The sequence below is a fragment of the Capra hircus genome, chromosome 28 (genome assembly GCF_001704415.2).
Source record: "Capra hircus breed San Clemente chromosome 28, ASM170441v1, whole genome shotgun sequence".
NCBI classification, from domain to species: Eukaryota; Metazoa; Chordata; class Mammalia; order Artiodactyla; family Bovidae; genus Capra; species Capra hircus.
Window position 1 is genome coordinate 8,105,803 of NC_030835.1, and position 20,039 is coordinate 8,125,841.

At 40.8% G+C, this 20,039-nt stretch overlaps 1 protein-coding gene across 5 annotated transcripts in view; it reads right to left on the reverse strand.

Moving 5' to 3' along the window:
- Positions 1-20,039, reverse strand: part of NRG3 (neuregulin 3) — a 1,229,096-nt gene that overhangs the window by 368,021 nt on the left and 841,036 nt on the right. The window lies entirely within an intron of this gene.

The window sequence follows — 20,039 nt, forward strand, 5'->3', positions numbered from 1 at the left end:
ATCTTATTCTTTCACCCCTGCCCTTGTTTTACTCTCTGAATCCCTTGATGCTCTACATACACAATCCACATACGTGCATCCTACACAACTGGATTCCTGCCTTATCTTTGCTCACAAGACTCCCCTGTACTGCAGCAGCTCCATCTTCTATCTTTCCAAATCATGAGCACTCTGTAAGATTTAGTCCATTTTCTACTGACCAAAAAAAAAAAAAAGAACACAGTAAAAGATCAGAATTATAGTATGAAAAATTAAGTCTGATAATAGTGAAGTATATTGAAGAGCTAGGTCAGAATTATTAAAATGATCTGGTTTATTCCTGATGGTCAAGGAAACAAAGATGACAAGAAAGAATAATTATAAGCAAGAATAAAGTAATGTGGAAATGTTAATTGGGCATTTAGGAGCAGCCGCAAGGCTCCCTTTCCCTTGCAGAGAAAAATATAAAAGCTGACAGTCAAATGGTTGCCTGCTGAGTAAAAGCACAGAGCTTGGTAAGACTCGATGCGAACCTGGGCAAAGTACATTTTGAAGCCCATTAAGCCTTAGGAAGACTATAAATAAGGAAGTCTTAAGATGAATCCAAAGTGGTTAATGAGTCCAAATGTCTCAATTGACCTAAGATGGCTGCTCCAGAGGGTATGATGGCTTACTTACTGAGAATGGAAGCTTGTCAGCAGGAATGCTAAATTGATTCTACCTGTGTTTCTTTAACATGAAGCCATCAGGACCTGAGTGCTTGGTTTTCTGGGAATCCAAGAATATGCTTTATGTTCCATCACCCATTCTTCACTGAAATTTACATCTCCCAGCCAGCTTTACTTATTCTCTTAGGAATCAAAATATTTACTTCTTTTATACATCCAAGATACATATGTATTGATGAGACTGTAGGGATTTCCCCAAATCAAGTTGAAAAGGCATCTTATTGTGTGGAAAATCAATAAAAAGAAACTACATCAATATGAAAGGCTATAAGGATTCAAATACAGGCATTTCAAATCCTGAGCTGACCACATTGAGTCAAACATATATACATATATATGGCTTGCCAGGTGATGCTAGTGGTAAAGAACCTGCCTACCAATGCAGGAAACATAAGAGAGACAAGGGCTGGATCCCTGGGTCAGGAAGATGCGCTGGAGGAGGGCATGGCAACCCACCCCAGTATTCTTGCCTGGAGAATCCCATGGACAGAGGAGCCTGGCGGTCTATGAATCATGGGGTCACAAAGAGTTAGACATGACTGAAAAGACTTAGCACACAGCACATATATATATATATATATATATATATATATATATATATATATATATATATATATATATAAAACTGATCTCTCCTGTATGAATCATAATAGAAGGCTCTATAAATATCTCATGTGCTCAGCTAAATGCTTTACACGTTCAATTCTCTCTAATTTTCACATGATCCTATATGATAGTCACCATCGTTACTCCATGTTATATATAATGGAAGATAATAGTAGTACTTGAACTGTGGTATTGGAGAAGACTCTTGAGAGTCCCTTGGACAGCAAGGAGATCCAACCAGTCCATTCTGAAGGAGATCAGCCCTGGAATTTCTTTGGAGGGAATGATGCTGAGGCTGAAATTCCAGTACTTCGGCCACCTCATGCAAAGAGTTGACTCATTGGAAAAGACTCTGATGCTGGGAGGGATTGGGGGCAGGAGGAGAAGGGGACGACAGAGGATGAGATGGCTGAATGGCATCACTGACTCAAAGGACATGAGTCTGAGTGAACTCCGGGAGTTGGTGATGGACAGGGAGGCCTGGAGGCTGCGGTTCATGGGGTTGCAAAGAGTCGGACACGACTGAGTGACTGAACTGAAATGAACTGTCTTAGAAAGTGAAGGGTCGGTGAAACATAAGTCTGATGGGACCATGCCTAACACAAAGTTCGTATTAAAATATAAGAGCTATTAATATAGTTGTGGTCATTTCTATTCTGCAGGTTTGGAATAGAATTCTCCTGGTTTGGAAGGGAACACAGACAAGCACAGGTGCATGTACAAGCACATTTGAACACTGATAGAGAGAGATTCAATGCAAGGTGGCATTACCAAAGAGGACTGTCAGCCAAGCCAAGCAAAGCAAGGTATTTGTTAAACACTCTGGACAATACCTGCTGGATAGTAATCCCATCGTAAATATCAGCTAAGCTGGTATAACTGGTCTGAAGAGGAGAGGATCAAAGAAGGCTTGCTGGGAAGATGCTTGCACTGGTGTCTGGTCAAGGGTGACCAGGAGATAAGAAGGGAAGAAGGATGAGCAGAAGAAATTATATGTGCATGGCCCTTTTGAAAGTAGCAAGTCTCTCAGTTTAGCTGGACTCAGTTCCAGGGCAGGAGAGGTCTGCAGGTACCAGGAAATCCCAGGTGCCATGAAATGGAGACAGAATTCAACTGCAGGACATGGAGAAGGGTCATCAAAGGTTTTTAAGCAGGAGAAGTAGAAGTAATATTCTTGTTGCCAGGGTACTACACTGGAGACAGAGTATTCATGGACCAGAAGTAGGGAGGTGACCTATATAGGAAATGGTGACTGGCCAATGAGGTCTTTTTTACCTTGTCCTTTATGGAATCTCTGTACTACAGGTTCCTAATGCCCTCTTCAGCCCACCAGCCCGAGAGTACCTATTTCCTCTGAATTAAAGCAGAATTGAGTTTGAACTCAACAAGAAACACATGTGGCCATTTTCTTTCACTAATTCCTTTTCTTCTCTCCCACTGCAGTGTACTTTCTATAATTTATGCATCCTAGGGTGCACTTACATGGCGCATCTGCGGCATCATTCTTTTATTATTTCTTCTTGCTTTAAAATTGCATGAGCCACTGAGAAGCAGAGATGATGAACAGGGAAAACAGCTGGGCTCTTGCTAGATGATACTCTGGTTAAAGGTTGGGAGCCTCTATCTATCCAGTCATCTATAGTTTTGTCCATCCATCTTTCATATTCTTTTGCTCATTTATCTTTTAATATTCAAAATTAAAGACTCTAATTTCTTAGATGAACTTCCTTCCCCTCCTCATATTAATTTTTCCAAATCCACTGCCATCAAGTCATATCCCTGTTGAAAAACACTAATTGTTCTGAAGTCTGATTCCTTATTATGACACTCAAGGCCCTTAAGAATTTACCCAATTCTGTTTCCTGGATACTTTCTACAATTTCAGTTTAGTCAAATTGTTTCTGGAACCACTTCTCTATCTTTGCTACACGTGTTTTTTTTTGTTTTTTGTTTTTTTTTTCCCTCATGTCCCTTCATTCCTCTCTTTAGCGCAAGGCACAAATTTGAGCCCACCTCCTCTATGGAACATCTTCTGTCTTCTCAAGTTCTTCTAGAACTTTTATCAAGGTGACAATCTTTTTCTCCATCAGTTCCTTAGAAGATGTACTTGGAATACAGTCGAGAGTTTTCCTAACCTACTCTTTGGCTTAGAGAGAATCACACATGATGGGAGTTAATTATCAAAGCTAGAGGAATGAAAAACAGTACTATTAATCAAAATTTGCTGTTTCCTCTGCTCCATTAATGATAATTAATTATTGGCTTACTTCTAGAATTCAACTTGAAATTTGATTTTCAGTGGCAATGAAAGGTAGACTTCTATTTAAACAGCAATCCCCTAAAGCATCTACTAACATATACACTTGCCTCTTGGTTCAATTTTAATATTTTTTCAAGAATTAGGAATGATGTAAAAAGACATATTAAATTGACTTAGTTTGGAATCATGCAACCATCACATTTGGTAGAAATGAAAATGTGAATTTCATCCACTGTGCTGCAATAAAACTTCTAATTTATTTACTTTTTTTTGAGAGAATGATTAGATTACCCATTAGACCTGAGGGAACAGGCTGCTTCCTCAAATCTTCTGCTTTAATCTCTGTGTCTGCACTTATTAAAATATATTCTTGTATCCAAATATAATAGGATTACCCATCTATGGGGAGCTAATGTTACGTTACTGCTTGTTGAGATCTCTAGTCCAATACTTAAAGCAATGAGCACAGGGGAGGGACATTTAAATGTATACACAGAAGCAATTTTGCAGAAAGCAACCAGCTTGCAAAGATGTGAACTCAATTCAATTGTATGCAGACAAATTGTACCTCAGGGCTCTTGCCCATAACTAGTGTTTTCCTCAATACCTATTTGCCCGTGCCTAGATTAAGAAAAAATAAAGAAAAATAAGGCAAGCAAGCAAGTTGGTTTTCTAGCTCAATCCCATAGCAGCTATGCACTAAAATAACTGCATCTCATTCTTTTCTGAGACCATAACAATTTCACCACCAGAACACAACAGCTACTTACAAAACTACATATGAGAATGTGTATTTCAAGAGAATGGGCCAGAAAACTTAATTTACAGTGTCTTTTTTTTTTTTAATCACTCTATGGATATGTAGAAGTCTACATTGGATCAACTAGTTATAGTTCTTCCATTCATGGAACTTTTGCTCAAAGTCTCTTCATTGATTTTTAGACATAATAAAAATGAAAGTACAATAGAAATTATTTTAAAAGTCTCCTCATTTAAGCCATTTTAGCAATTTCTCCAACATTAGTTTAGAGGTATCAATTTGAGTCTGTAGAAACATAATAATATTAAAAGCAAAATAATTAATTCACAGTGGCAGACTTTAATTTTGGGGGCTCCAAAATCACTGCAAATGGTGACTGTAGCCATGAAATTAAAAGACGCTTACTCCTTGAAAGAAAAGTTATGACCAACCTAGACAGCATTTTCAAAGGCAGAGACATTACTTTGCCACAAAGGTCTGTCTACTCAAGGATATCGTTTTTCCAGTAGTCATGTATGGATGTGAGAGTTGGATTATAAAGAAAGCTGAGCACCGCAGAATTGATGCTTTTGAACTGTGGTGTTGGAGAAGACTCTTGAGAGTTCCTTGGACTGCAAGGAGATCCAACCAGTCCATCCTAAAGGAAATCAGTCCTGAATGTTCATTGGAAGGACTGATGTTGAAGCTGAAACTCCAATACTTTTGGCCACCTGATGCAAAGACCTGACTCATTTGAAAAGACCCTGATGCTGGGAAATATTAAAGGCAGGAGAAGGGGACGACATAGGATGAGAAGATTGGATGGTATCACCGACTCAATGGACATGAGTTTGAGTATACTCCGGGAGTTGGTGATAGACAGGGAGGCCTGGCGTGCTGCAGTCCATGGGGTCGCAGAGAGTCGGACACGACCGTGCGACTGAACTGAACAAAACAAATATAATAACAATAATAAAAAGGGCACTTTCAATGAATGTTATAGTAGGGAATTTTTATCCATTATTAATTTAATGTGTCTATTTCATGAAGCTAGCATATGCAAAGTTATTTAGTAGGCATTGTAATCAAGGCTAAAAAAAAGATAAGCAGGGAAGGAAAAGATAGGGAAGGGAGAAAGGGAGAAAGGTAAAATTAAAGCATGGTCTGTACCTTCACAGAGCTAACCATTTAGGAGGGGCAGTGTGCTGAACGTCTGGTCTATTCTTCCCACAGCATCTTTGCAAAGATTTTCAGTTTTCGTCCTATGTAAATAAACTGAAACTGGAAATTATAGTTTATGTATAAAGATTACATAATGCGTACCATTTATATAGATATATAGTGAATCCACTGAGTAGGTCAACACTCAAGAAAGGCCTTACATATACCTCAAAAGACTGACAACTAAATTTATATGTCTCAAGAAAACATAAAATATTTGAGAGATAAGTTTTAGAGGGTTTTTTTTTTTTTTTCCTGCTTAGGATACTTTTTATTTATTTATTTATTTTTATTTTTTATTTTTTTATTTTTAAATTTTAAAATCTTTAATTCTTACATGCGTTAAAAGTCAAGCAAACAATGAATCAACTAAGCATCAGTCCTCATCCATAAAGGGGGTGTCTCTGCTAAGATGGACAGCATCACTCAACTAGAACACGCAATGCCACTAGTTCACCCTAAATCCGGCGGATTCTAAACTTTAAGGCGTCCTATCAGTAGATCAATGTAAAACTGTTCTCTATCTATCCACCTGTCTCTCTCTAAGTGAACAGTATATGACGTTCCCAAACACACTGCAAGCTCCGAAAAGGCATGTGACAAGGATTGCGAGGACAGACCATGCTAAAGTTTGAAACCAGTGCTCTATGATAAACCATGAATGGTGAGAGGAAATGCTTCAAACAGAAGGGTACTTCAACATCTTTTTGTTTCTCTCCTCCTACTCCAGTCACCTTTCTAAATCTTTTCTTCCTTAAAGTTTCTTCTGAATGCTTGGCTGTCATCACCATTAAAAGCTGTCCCTTATCTTTGAAAGCCCTGCTTCTCCTTCCCTGTATCCTATTCAGCAAATGGTCGCTGATAATCGAGGGCATGCCATAACCTGTGCTGGGAATGCAGGAAAGAGAAAAAGGGGGACCAGCATCTTATTCTGAGGAGCCTAACAAGCCTTGGTGTATTACAGGAGATGCAAACAATGGGAAGAGAGGATTGTACATCACCAGATATTTACTATGTGCCTACTGTAGACCAAGCAGTGTTCTAAGCGCTCCATCGGCCATGGAGGAGAATATCTACCAGAAATCACCCAGATTCATGTCAGTTATGAAGTCAGTTCACTTATGAACGTATCATTAATAGCAAGGAAACCAAAAGAGTAACTCCTTCATTTTAGAGTATATCACTTTTTATTGACAGAGGATAAACATCTGTCGATTTCAGGATACTATTAGGTCCTAGGAAAGGATAACAGAGCCAATATTATACTAGTCCCAACCGAGGTTTTCAACAGCTCTCACCAAAAATACTGGCCTAAGATTTGCAACTAGACTGAAGTGGGAAAAGAAGTTTCCGCTTATTCAGACATTGTTCTTCCTGTCTATTTTAATTTCATTTAGCTGACAAAATGATTTTGGTTGCTAATACTTGCTGAAACTTCAATCACTCTAGGTATTTCACCTTGATAACATCATAGCCATATTACCACAGTCTTTGGATGTAGGCACTCTTATAATCTCTAGTTTACAAAGGAGGAAACGTAGTCTCAGAAAGACTAGTATATTGCCTGGCATCAATCAGTTACCCAGTAAGTGGTAGTAACAGGATTCAAACCAGGCAATTTGGTTCCAAAACCGAAGCTCTTAATTATTGTACTGAATGCAACCCAAAAGGTGGTTTTCTGCCCACAGCGTCTCTTATACCAAGTAAAACTTACCAGTTAAATATAGTTCCCCAATTATGTTTCGACATTATAGCCTTCTTTAAAATATATAGTCTGGTAATATCTTATCTAAAACCTAGGTTGCAAGGCTACAGAGAACATAGCATGAACAACTTAAAAAGAAATATACTTGTCCCATAGCCAGGACTAAAATCTTGCCCGGAATACCTTAAAGCTTAAACTCCAGCAGCCACCGTGGTCACGTGGCTAACACCCCTAGGTAAGGAACTTTCAGCCACGGACTGGATGATAACTAAATTTGAAGCTGCTTGTGATTATCTGCATAATACTACGCTTTCAAGTTTAATTCTACAGACACTACATCATGAAGCCAGAGTATTTACTATGTGTTTCTAGTAAAAGGAATGGCTCTAAATAAAGCTTCATCACAGACACAATCAGACTGAGCTATCTGAATATTCAGTGCAAACATCAACTTTGTTAGTTCACACTATGATCAATGGTAATTCATAAACACTGAATACCTCGGAATATCTTGGTCTTTACTAAGCAAGTCCAGAGAACAAAGACTCAAATTATTTCAAAGGAAGAAAATGTGGTCTGGGAAGGAGTTCAGAATTGAGAGGAAGTTTTAGCATTCCTTAGAATACTTTTTAAGCATTTTAAAAGATGTATGTATTCCTGTATTACTTGCATAAATAAAAGTTTAAATTTCAAAATTGAACTTTTCATTACTATTCATTACTTCATCAAATACTGATTTGTTATCTAATGTGTCAGGCAGTCTGTTGGTCATAATTCAGCAATGGATAAGATTAAAAGAATGAAATATCCGATGCCTCTCATAGTCAAGAGAGGAGCAGAGGGTTTTCTTAGGATCCAGCCTCTAGCACCAGTCTACCTGGGTTAAAATTTTAGCCTCAAAAGTTGTTAGACATGTGGCTTTGCTCAAATACTTATATTTCAATTTCTTCATTGAAAATATGATAACCATACTAGCACCAACTTCATAGAACGTTAGGGAAATGTATAAGATATTAACACATATAAGGATGTTGCAATAGCACTGTTTAGTACTTGGTAAGCTCCATATCGTTCTGGTATTTTAAGCTATATGGATAATACTTTCCAGTAGCTCTTTCTCTACTTGGACAAGCCAGGGCATTGATAATCAAGTAGATGAATATAGTACCTTACACGACCATGTCAAAGTACAGATTTTTATAGCTCTGAAATAATGTGGCTAAAATGATTTTGAAGCTAAAAGTTATCACATAAATGAAAAACATTTTTTAAGTAGCCAAAGACATAATCTTTAGACACATATTGCCTGAGTGGAATCCAGCTTCACTACTTCCTGTCACTGTAACCTTCAACAAATTAACTTTTCCCTGTGTATCTCAATTCCATTATCTACAGTGAAATGATAGTTTCTATCTCAAGAGGCTGATGGGGTGATTGAAGCATGTGACCTATGCAGTTATACATGGTCCTGTGCTTTGAAGGGCCCTGAGCTTTGCTTAATGCTTTGACATCATCATATACTACCAATAATTTTTGAACAAGGACTTTAACTTTTATTTTGTACTGAGCCCCACGTTATGTAGCCAGTTATAGCCAGAATTAAATGGACTACTATGTAAAAGACTGAAATAGTGACTGATGGATAAAAAGTGCTATGCGTTAACTATTGTATTATTTTGTTCTCTTTATTTTTATATTAGAGAGTCTTATTTCCAAGTTATTGTGAAAGTCCAAGATTCTGCTTCCACTGGAACAAAAAATTATATTTGTGCATTCCTTAAGTGATTATTTACCTTGGCATTAAACATGCTATGCCACCTGCTATGGAATGTCACTTTTCATGAATAACATGCTAGTTTTATGATAGATTTGGTCACAAAGTTCTTGCCTATGGCAGTACATAGGCTGCCCAGATCAAAGTGGGGAGTGGAAAAGAGGGTGGGTCCTGGGAACTTACTGAGCATCTCCGATGCGTAAAGAACCACAACTACCATCTCTTCCCATCCCTACAGTGTTTCTATAAAGTATCATTATCCTACTTTTGTAGATAATGAAACTTAAGTTCAAGGAGTTCCATGCAACCCAGCCAGAATCACAAAAACAAGAATGTCAACATTTAACCCAGGTCATTCTACCGTAACTACCAAATTTCCATTTCTGTCCATCTTAGAGAGTATGTCAGTGAGTGGCATATTCATAAGTCCCTCATTTTATATGTGGCTTCTCTGGCAGCTCAGAAGCCCATTTGCTGCCTGCCAACGCAGTAAATTCAAGAGATGTGGGTTCAGTCCCTGGGCTGGGAAGATCTCCTGGAGAAGTAAATGGTAACCCACTCCAGGACTCTTGCCTGGAGAATCCCATGGGCAGAGGAGCCTGGAAGGCTACAGCCCATAGTGTTACAAAGAGTTGGACATGACTTAGTAAACATGTGTGCACACACATACATTTTATACACACACACATATACATCAGATTTTAGAATGTGAAAGGAAATTTCTTGAAAAAGCTATTACATAAGAACTGAGAATAGCCCAGTGTCCAGAAGAACACATGATAGAACTGTATTCTGAAATAACGTCTCTATTTCTTGAACATTTTTCTGATGAAACAACTTCTGAGAGCGCCACCAGGTACTAGAGTCCACGGTCCTGGCTGAGTCAGGGCCACGTGCACCACAAACCAGGACTGATCTAGACAAGAAGGCTGAGTGCTTCCACTGTTCTTCTATAATTTAAGCAATGTTCAACTCCATGGAAAGACATTCAGGGGGAAATCATAATAGGAAGAAGATGGTCCTTGAGGGAAGAAAAGTCAGAAACAGAAGATGTTCATTTTCAAGGTCTTATTCCATAATTTTAAAAAGTACAGAGTCAGAAATCCACTCTGGAGAAAATGAAACAAAAACACAAAACAAAATGAAACTCTCAGTGACTACATGCAAACTCAAATGAAATGATGATGAAGAAGGAAAAGATTAAAGGGACATTGACTAGAGAATTCTTGAAAATAAACACTACACAATCGAAGAGTTGGGAGATGTTAGAAAACAAAGAAGCCTGATCGAAGCTCCCTGCGCCCTTGGATGACACAGAGGCCAACAAGTGCATTAACTCTCCCTAAAAGCATCTCCAAACTACAAAAGAAACACTGTTCAAAGACAAAATCAAAATTCAGGGACTTACACCAGAGAACAACAAATGGAAATGGCAGAGAAGAGGATTTTCATCCTCTTCTGTGGTCTGATGGGACTGCATGGGGTCCTCTGATGCTTGTCACCTTAAGAGCAACAAGGAATGCAAACACCCTTAGCAGGAAGAGAAAGCTTTTGTCTTTTATACGGTGATCTAAACGGATGTTTTAGTTTTCTGTCAGAGTAGTACTTTATACGCTATAATTACTCATTTTCCAAATAAAGAGACAAATTAAATTTTGCTATTACAGTCATTTTTAAAATGTACGCAGACTATCTAAAGAACTTTGCTACTGATTTGAACATCAAGATATTTTGATGCATACTATTAAAAGATAAACACATCTTCATTGCCTATATGTTTTTTATTTTCCTTTGAAAGTCTTTCCAATACGACTGAATGAGGGAGTTCCAGAAACTTTCATGGGAATGAAATTTTGGATCCATAAAGTTTTGCCACCTACTTAGACTTGCCTAGGCATGCAGACAAAAGATGAACTTCTCTGCCTGTTCACAAGTGAAGTATGGTACAGCACGGAGTGAAGAACTCACCGTGGAGAACAAACTGGACTTCATCTGAGACGTGAGACTTTCCATCAAGAACAGAATCAGCACCTTTCATGAATACATCTCCCTTAGAACTGGTGCTCTAAAGGCAGCAGATGTGAGGAGACTTACTGATGAGCCAGCCTCTTAATATTGATAGATTCAAAGTGTGCTCCAGTGCGCAGCCACTCAGTCATAGACATGACTGAGTCTCTTTGTGACTCCATGGACTGTAGCCTGCCAGGCTCCTCTGTCCATGGGATTTTCTAGGTAAGAATATCAGACTGGGTTACCATTTCCTCCTGCAGGGGATCTTCCTGACCCAGGGATCAAACCCATGTCTTGGGTACTGCAGGCAGATTCTTTACCACTGTGCCAAATGGGAAGTCCTAGATTCAAATTAGTGGTACACAAAAGGAGCATTCATTGCTAAGGTCATGAAGGAGATTGTATTCCACCACTTATTAAAAATCTAGAGATGGGAATGTTTAAGGCCTATTTGGGTATCACTGAAAAGGCAAGTGTAACTCTACAGGAGAACTCACATGTGAGTGATAGACTAAGAAGATAGGGCATATGGACCAAGAAGAGTTTTAAATCCCAAGCTAAGAATTCTGAACTTTATCCTAGATAACTGAGAGCCATTGAAATGTTTCTGAGCATAAAAGTGGCGAAACGAAGAAAAAATATAGTGTGGAAAGTTTATGTAGCAGCATGTAACAAAAGATTGATAGGCAGAATGTATATTAGATGGCATTTTCTTATTAATTCAATACATTAAGGTCTTTTGTCTCCCTGTTTGTCTCCCTGCTTTCCTAGGATGTATAATTCCAACCTGAATAAATCTAACTACCTTCTTTCCCTGATTTGCAGCCCAGAGTCCAAATCTGTACGTGTTGCTTTCGTATTCTATCTTGCTCAGTTCAGGTCAGTCGCTCAGTCATGTCCGACTCTTTGCGACCCCATGAATCACAGCACGCCAGGCCTCCCTGTCCATCAGCAACTCCCGGAGTTCACTCAGACTCACGTCCATCGAGTCCGTGATGCCATCCAGCCATCTCATCCTCTGTCGTCCCCTTCTCCTCCTGCCCCCAATCCCTCCCAGCATCAGAGTCCTTTTCAATGAGTCAACTCTTCTCATGAGGTGGCCAAAGTACTGGAGTTTCAGCTTTAGCATCATTCCTTCCAAAGAAATCCCAGAGCTGATCTCCTTCAGAATGAACTGGTTGGATCTTCTTGCAGTCCAAGGGACTCTCAAGGGTCTTCTCCAATACCACAGTTCAAAAGAATCAATTCTTCAGCGCTCAGCTTTCTTCACAGTCCAACTCTCACATTCATACATGACTACTGGAAAAACCATAGCCTCGACTAGATGGACCTTAGTCGGCAAAGTAATGTCTCTGCTTTTGAATATGCTATTCTATCTTGTTAGCACTCTTTAATCCTTAAATGTTTCCCAGTTTGGGCAATAAATCACATGGCCATCCTAATGACCGCCAGTCACTATCAAGTGAATTACACGTTCCACTGATGAAATCATTCTCCTAAACTTCCCCTTTATCGTTAACGTTCCACGGTTGGGTCTTAAGTCCTAGACTCTCTCTCTTACGGCTCTGTATTCTTTCACCGTGAGCATTTGCATTCATGCCACTGGCTGAAATTGTCACCAACTGAAAGACGCCATTCGTATTTTCAGGGAAAACCTCTCCTTTGAGTTCCAGACCTAACTTTCTAGTTATCATCTTCACGTAGATTCCTCAAACTCACCTCAAGTTCTTCCTGTCTGAAAGCCAAATGAAAATTTATAGCTGATGCTGCCTCCTCCCACCTCTATCTCCCCAAACCTTGAACTGTCTACCTCGTGCTTCCCAGGTAGCACCTGGGAAGCAGTAAAGAACCTGCCTGCCAATGCAGGAGACATAAGAGACCTGGGTTCAATCCCTGGGTCAGGAAGATCCCTTGGAGGAAGGAATGGTCACCCTCCTCCATATTCTTGCCTGGAGAATCCCATGGACAGAGGAGTCTGGCAGGCTACAGTCCATAGGGTCACACAGAGTCAGACACAACTGAAGCCACTTAGTACGCATACACACGTACCCTATCTTGGCAAGTCTTACTCTGTCCCACCCAGTTCCCAAGCCGGAAACCTGCCTTGACCCCTTGCTTTCCTTAATTCTCACATCTGACATCTTGGGAATCTCTCCCACTTTGAAACTCTTCAACTGGCCAAGGCCTACTTCTTCCCAAACTTTCCATACTTAGAAGACAGTGTCTTGAATTTCTTAACCATGTTATTGTCTCTATTTTACAAATTTACAGAATCAAGTCCTATTGGCAATACACAAGCTAGGTAGAGTGAGGGAAAGAGGGCAAAAAGGAGGTCATCATCTGGAGATGGAGGTTATGGCCTAAGTGGGCCTGAACTGGAAAACCAAATCTGCAAGTGTCAATAATATTACAGATAGGCAAAGTGAGAATACATGGAAAAAAAAAAAACAGTAATTCAAGTTTGAAATTTGGGGAACATCCCTACTCAGCTGTGAGACAGAAAGATAGAGGGAAGAGGAGATTAGGGGTAAGCAAGAAAGAGACCACATTCATTTAATTAAACTCATCAAAAGTTTACCTATGGTGAATGGATGATACCAGAGAAGGCAATGGCACCCCACTCCAGCACTCTTGCCTGGAAAATCCCATGGATGGAGGAGCCTGGTAGGCTGCAGTCCATGGGGTTGCAAAGAGTCAGACACGACTGAGCGACTTCATTTTCACTTTTCACTTTCATGCATTGGAGAAGGAAATGGCAACCCACTCCAGTGTTCTTGCCTGGAGAATCCCAGGGACAGGGGAGGCTGGTGGGCTGCCATCTATGGGGCCGCACAGAGTCGGACACGACTGAAGCGATTCAGCAGCAGCAGCAATGGGTGACGCTTGTTCAAGTTATTTCCGGATACTGCCTAATCATGATTTCCCACCTCGTCTGGTGCAGCAGTCACACATGTGGCATTGGAGCATCCTAAAGCAGCTTTACCTTGGAACAGGTATACACCTTCAGCTGAGTTGGTTTGCCAGTCTGATCAGCTCCTCCACTACCCATGAAGTGTCCCTAACCACACTTTACAAAGGACCAAAATAAGGATGAGAAAAGTGCAGTCATATGCCTGACAGGGGAAGGTCACATGGCCAGTGAAGGGCAGGGGTGGGATAGGAAATCAGATCTTTGTAACCAATCCCAAGTGCAAGCCCTCAACTCTGTATAGCAGAATCCTCAAAAGATAGGACTTACCAAGTCCCTGCCCTTTGCACTCTCTGTGGTCTCAGAGTTTGAAAAATGACAAGTTCAGGCAAAAGCTCTCAAGGCGATCTGCTGCTGAATTAGTGGTCAAAGATGCTTGCTCTGGGCAGATTCTGAAAATTACCTAATCTCTATTTTGATACAAATTGGCCAGAATTTGCTGATATTTCAGGTCACACAAAGATACCACAGCTAATGGGATTGATGCCACCCAGGGTACATATCCAGCCAGATGTTCATCTAAAACAATGGGGCTTACTGAGAGTGAGGTAACTGAGAGGGAGGTGCTGACATCCCAGGTTTTGAAAATGGAGGCTGCCATGCCCTGGAACATGACAGGTTTGCAAGACCCTGAAGAGGACTCAGGACATGGGCACCATGCACTGCCAAGAAGCTGGTCTGACGCATTAACAAGAATCTGTGGCCTCAGACCCATTATCACAGCCACTCTCCAGCTAAGCAGGAAACCAGGAATTTGGGCATACCCCCCATTTCAGGTGGATTTACTGTGCAGGGAATGAACCTGCTTCAGGACCCATCTCGTGCATGATCCCCTGAGGAGCCTGGGAGTTGATGGGGAATGCAGTGTGTTCCAGATGGAGAGGATAAGCCAGGTTGCATTTAGGAAACTTCCTATGTAAGCATTTTTAAAATACATTACTTAAAAAGAGTATAAAAATAGGAGACCTGGATCTCTAAATCTCCAGTAATTTGATGTGAATCCTTTCTACATGAGTAAATCTATGTTCTCTTCTTAAAGAGGACCACAGAATTATATAAGCCTCAGGATCCACAGGGGAAGAGCGCTATTTGTGAGTCTTATGACCCTAAGTTTCTCTTAAGTTTCACATTTAATATCATCTTGAAATTAACTGCTAGACTAACAAGCTGAGGGAGGAAAGCAGTGACTGGAGTGTTTAGAGAGAGTGGGGGATCTTTCTACAGGTTTCAAGAAAAGAAGGAATTCTGTCCCCAAATCTTTGCAACCGTGCTTGGACATTTGGGAACACAAAAATGACACAGACGCAAACAGCAAGCATTACTGAGCTCTCTAACAAATACAAATATCACTCCATCTGTAACAATTCACTAAGAATCTGGGGAGAGTGAGTGTGTGTGTGCCTGCACACTTCTGCTGTATATATCTGTGTTGTGCTGTGTGTATTTTTGTGTGTTTGTACACTGTGCAGAAGTGGGGACTAAGAAGAACATTGATTGATTTGTGAAGGAGAGCTGGACACAAAGAGAGATTTAAACAGAGATATGACCAATCAGGGCAAAGAGACAGAGAGAGGGAGAAATGGTGAGTAAGAAGGAGGAGGCGATGGAACCCATCCAACACTCTTGCCTGGAAAATCCCATGGACGGAGGAGCCTGGTAGGCTGCAGTCCATGGGGTTGCTAAGAGTCAGACATGACTGAGCGACTTTACTTTCACTTTTCACTTTGATGCATTGCAGAAGGAAATGGCAACCCACTCCAGTGCTCTTGCCTGGAGAATCCCAGGGACGGGAGAGCCTGGTGGGCTGCCATTTATGGGGTTGCACAGAGTCGGACACAACTGAAGCGACTTAGCAGCAGCAGCGGCAGCAGCAAGAAGGGAGAGTGGGAAGAAATAATGGATGGAGGGAGGGAGGGAAGGAGGAATGGAAGAAGGCAAGGAGAACGAGTAAGATTTTTTTAATCACCAAAAGCAAAGTTATCTCGAACATTTTAGGAGACAAATGTATTCACTTAAAAAACTCTTACAAAATGATTGTGACAAAATGACCCATAGTAAAGTAATCTTTACTTGGAAAAGTCTTCTCTTTTTAGCAGGGCACCAAAAAGAGAAAAATTAAAAGCAAAACCCCAACAAACCAACAAGCCATATGTTACAACCTTTTCATTATTATTTCACAGCTTTGATAAGTATGTCTAATATGGACCTTTTCTGCCAATAGCAAACTTTATGTTTTGGAGGTTGCCTTCTAGCAATTAAACTGAAGAACCAGGAAAATTAAGTACGAAAAGTTCACTCTTTGTTCAACAACAATAAAAAAGATCATTAGAAGGCTATATATTGCTCTAAAACAAAGAACTCTTAGCTCTGGGATGCATCCCCAAGTATCTTAATGTCGCAATAACTTTATATTCATATTTCCACTTCCAAACAAGTATCTAAAATAAGTGGGTACTCAAATTTTTGAAATGCTACCAGTTGCCTCTCTAAAACTTCCTGCTTGTGTGTGTGGGGGTGTGCAGGTGAACCTTTGCACATATAAATGTTAAGTTATCTTGGGTGTTACAACCATAATGTCTCTTGAGAGGGGCTCTAGGGGTGACTGAGGACTTTTGAGTGGAACCATGAAACTCACCAATGATTCTGAATTCTGTCTTTCCAAGGAAGAGCAGGAAACAGCCACACATCAGCTTTCTGATTCCCTTTCCAGGAGTGAGGCCTGAGCCACTGGCTATATACTTTCTCCTCCTCCTCTCTCAAGTCTCCCGCCACCGCTTACCTTTTTTTTTTTTTTTTTTTTTTTGGCTGCATCTGGTTTTAGTTGCAGTGTGCAGGCTTAATTGCCTTGCAGCGTGTGAGATACTAGTTCCCTGACCAGGGATCGAACCTGCATCCCCTGCATTGGAAGGTGGATTCTTAATCACTGGACCACCAGCTAGGCTCCCTCCCTCCCTTTTTTAATTTGCCTCTGCTTTTGAGATTCTCTCCCGTCTGTGAATTAGACAAAGATAAGCCTTTCTTCCCAGCCAGTGGTGCTTAGTTAAAACATCTGAGCTAAAGAGCTTGACAGAGTCCGTGGAAGCCGTGGGCTGAACCCTCCACTGTGGAGAAATCTAAGCCACAGCTGGGAGGCAACTTTAGCTTCAGATCCATCAGCCGTACCCCGCAAGGTGAGGATGTCATTCTTCATGTCCACCGTGGACCTGAGGCATTAAAGGGCCACTTCCGGATAGTATTTATACTCTGAATCCTCACACTGCCCCAGGCTACTGCGTGTTTTTGTAGAAAGACAAAAAAATCTGTGCGCCACACAGGGAGGGGATGGCTGTGAGAATCTTCTCACAAGCCTGTCGGCTTCCTTTGAGCCTGAGGCTATGCTCTGACCACCCTGGGTTCAGAGGACTGTAGTTCCTCATCTTTGTGTCAGTGTTGAAACCTGAGTTGAGGAGATTGGACAGAGAGGCAGGGATACTGCGTCATGGACTCAGAAGCCCAGAACTCACTTTTCACTTCAATTTGGTACTGTCAAACCTCCTAGCCATGGAAAGGATGTCTCTCTAGCATCCCTGCTTCATTAAAGTGTTTATATGATTTGCAAGAACCTCATGAAACTACACATTTATTGAGTCAATACACAAATATGTATTCGCATACTTAAGTAAAACTAAGAGTGAACAAATACCTAGAGTATTGAGAATAAAAAGCTATGGCAAGATTTGCCTTCGGAAAATATAGCTGAGTAACCAACCACAAGCCACAGATGGGTTTTAATGGTGGAGAGGGAAGGGTGAGAGTCTGAGGTTCATATCATACTTGTGGTTTGAAATGAACATTAGCAACAGAGAAGAAAAGATGAAAAGGATTAAACATGTGGCATTACTGGACTTGGAGAAGGCAATGGCACCCCACTCCAGTACTCTTGCCTGGAGAATCCCATGGACGGAGGAGCCTGGGAGGCTGCAGTCCATGGGGTCGCTAAGAGTCGGACACGACTGAGTGACTTCACTCTCACTTTTCACTTTCATGCATTGGAGAAGGAAATAGCAACCCACTCCAGTGTTCTTGCCTGGAGAATCCCAGGGATGGGGAAGCCTGGTGGGCTGCTGTCTATGGGGTCGCACAGAGTCAGATATGATTGAAGCGACTTAGCAGCAGCATTACTGGACTGGACATTATTCAGCATTAGTCCACAATATTATAAAAGGTAACTGTGACTATTAGGTTAGAAACAGAAATGAAAGGAAATGGATGGATCCAACAGACTGAAAATTAAATTTTTAAGATGACAAATAAGACGGAGAGTGGTGTCAAAGAGGAAGCTTAAACTTTTAGCCTATGGAACTTGATGGGGAATGGGTGTTAGCTTGAGAAGTGAACAGCGGATGATAACCAGGTTAAATAGGATCATTGGGATTTCATATGTCAGCAAGTTGAATTTAATGTGGCGTTGAGACATTCACAGGACTATATTATGAAAGTCTAGAGTTCACAGGAGAGTTTGAGCTCTAGATAAAGATTTGGAAGTCTTGCTCACATAGATGGTAAAAAAAAATGTTGCCAAGGAAGAGAGTATAAAGTGATATAAGAAAGGACCAGAGAGAGTATGTGGAAGCGCTCTAACATTTAATGGCTGGGAAGAAGCAGCTGAGCTTGCAGATGAGACTAGAAAGGAGTAGCCAGGGGATAGGAAGAAAGTGGATGGAGTACAGTATACCACGGATGTCCAGAGAAGAAGGAAGTCATGGATAAGATACTGCTGAGATGTCAAATGAAATGAGGACTCAGGATTATTTTTTTATACTCTGTGATATGGAGACACATGGCACGATTGTACTGATGCACCCACAATCACAGCAAGATAAAGAAGGAAATGAAGATATTAGGATTGTCTGCCTGGTGTACAAAAGGGGGGGATTAAGAGAACAGAGAGGCTCATGAGGTTAATAAAAGCTGATCAACGTATATGTAATTGAATAAGCCAGTTAGGAGGAAGTGAAGATCTCTGTGTTCTGAGCAATGGAATTAATACAGAGGTGAGGATTATGTCTGGGGTGTGACCATGGAAATGACTGGACATGATGGAATGACAGGAAAAATATTTGGAAATGAGGCTGTCAAGGCCACAGTGTAGAAATGGAAGAATGTCAACATTGCAATAAAAGATGAAGGATAAAAAAGTCTGTAAATAACAGTAACCAAGACTAGATTCATTGTGTTATAATGTATCCCAAAGAATAATTTGTTGCTCAAGAACCGAAAGAGTAAACATTATCAGAAGGGCAAGGGGCTATCAGCAGGACACCAAACCCACTTTCAGAGCATAAGAGGCATGGACAATAACACAAAAATCAGCTTTTTCCGGAGAAGGTATGCCAAACAGTGGACAGTCACATTTTTTTTTAATTTTTATTTTTACTTTATTTTACTTTACAATTCTGTATTGGTTTTGCCATACATTGACATGAATCCACCACGGGTGTACATGCGATCCCAGACATGAACTCCCCTCCCACCTCCCTCCCCATAACATCTCTCTGGGTCATCCCCGTGTACCAGCCCCAAGCATGCTGTATCCTGCATCGGACATAGACTGGCGATTCGATTCTTACATGACATTATACATGTTTCAATGCCATTCTCCCAAATCATCTCACCCTCTCCCTCTCCCTCTGAGTCCAAAAGTCCGCTATACACATCTGTGTCTTTTTTGCTGTCTTGCATTTTAAGAAGGGAGGAGGTTGTGGAGAAAACACTCAGAAAAATGTCTGAAAATGGAAACATAAGGACAGTTGTTAAATACAAAGGCACAATTCTATCCCGATGGATGATTTTGAGACAAATGGAATGAAGCATAGGTCAAGGTGAGCAGCTAGAAAATGTGAGTCATGAGCATCAGAGGACTGAGGAGATGAAGGAAGCAATAATAAGAGATGAAAAGAGAGAGCGGGTTGCATTAGTCCAGGTGTCTCTGCAACTCGGCCGTGGGTCTGACCCACATAAGGACGGGGCTGCACCGCCGTGTGGTCCCAGCAGGCACTGCGCTCCGAGG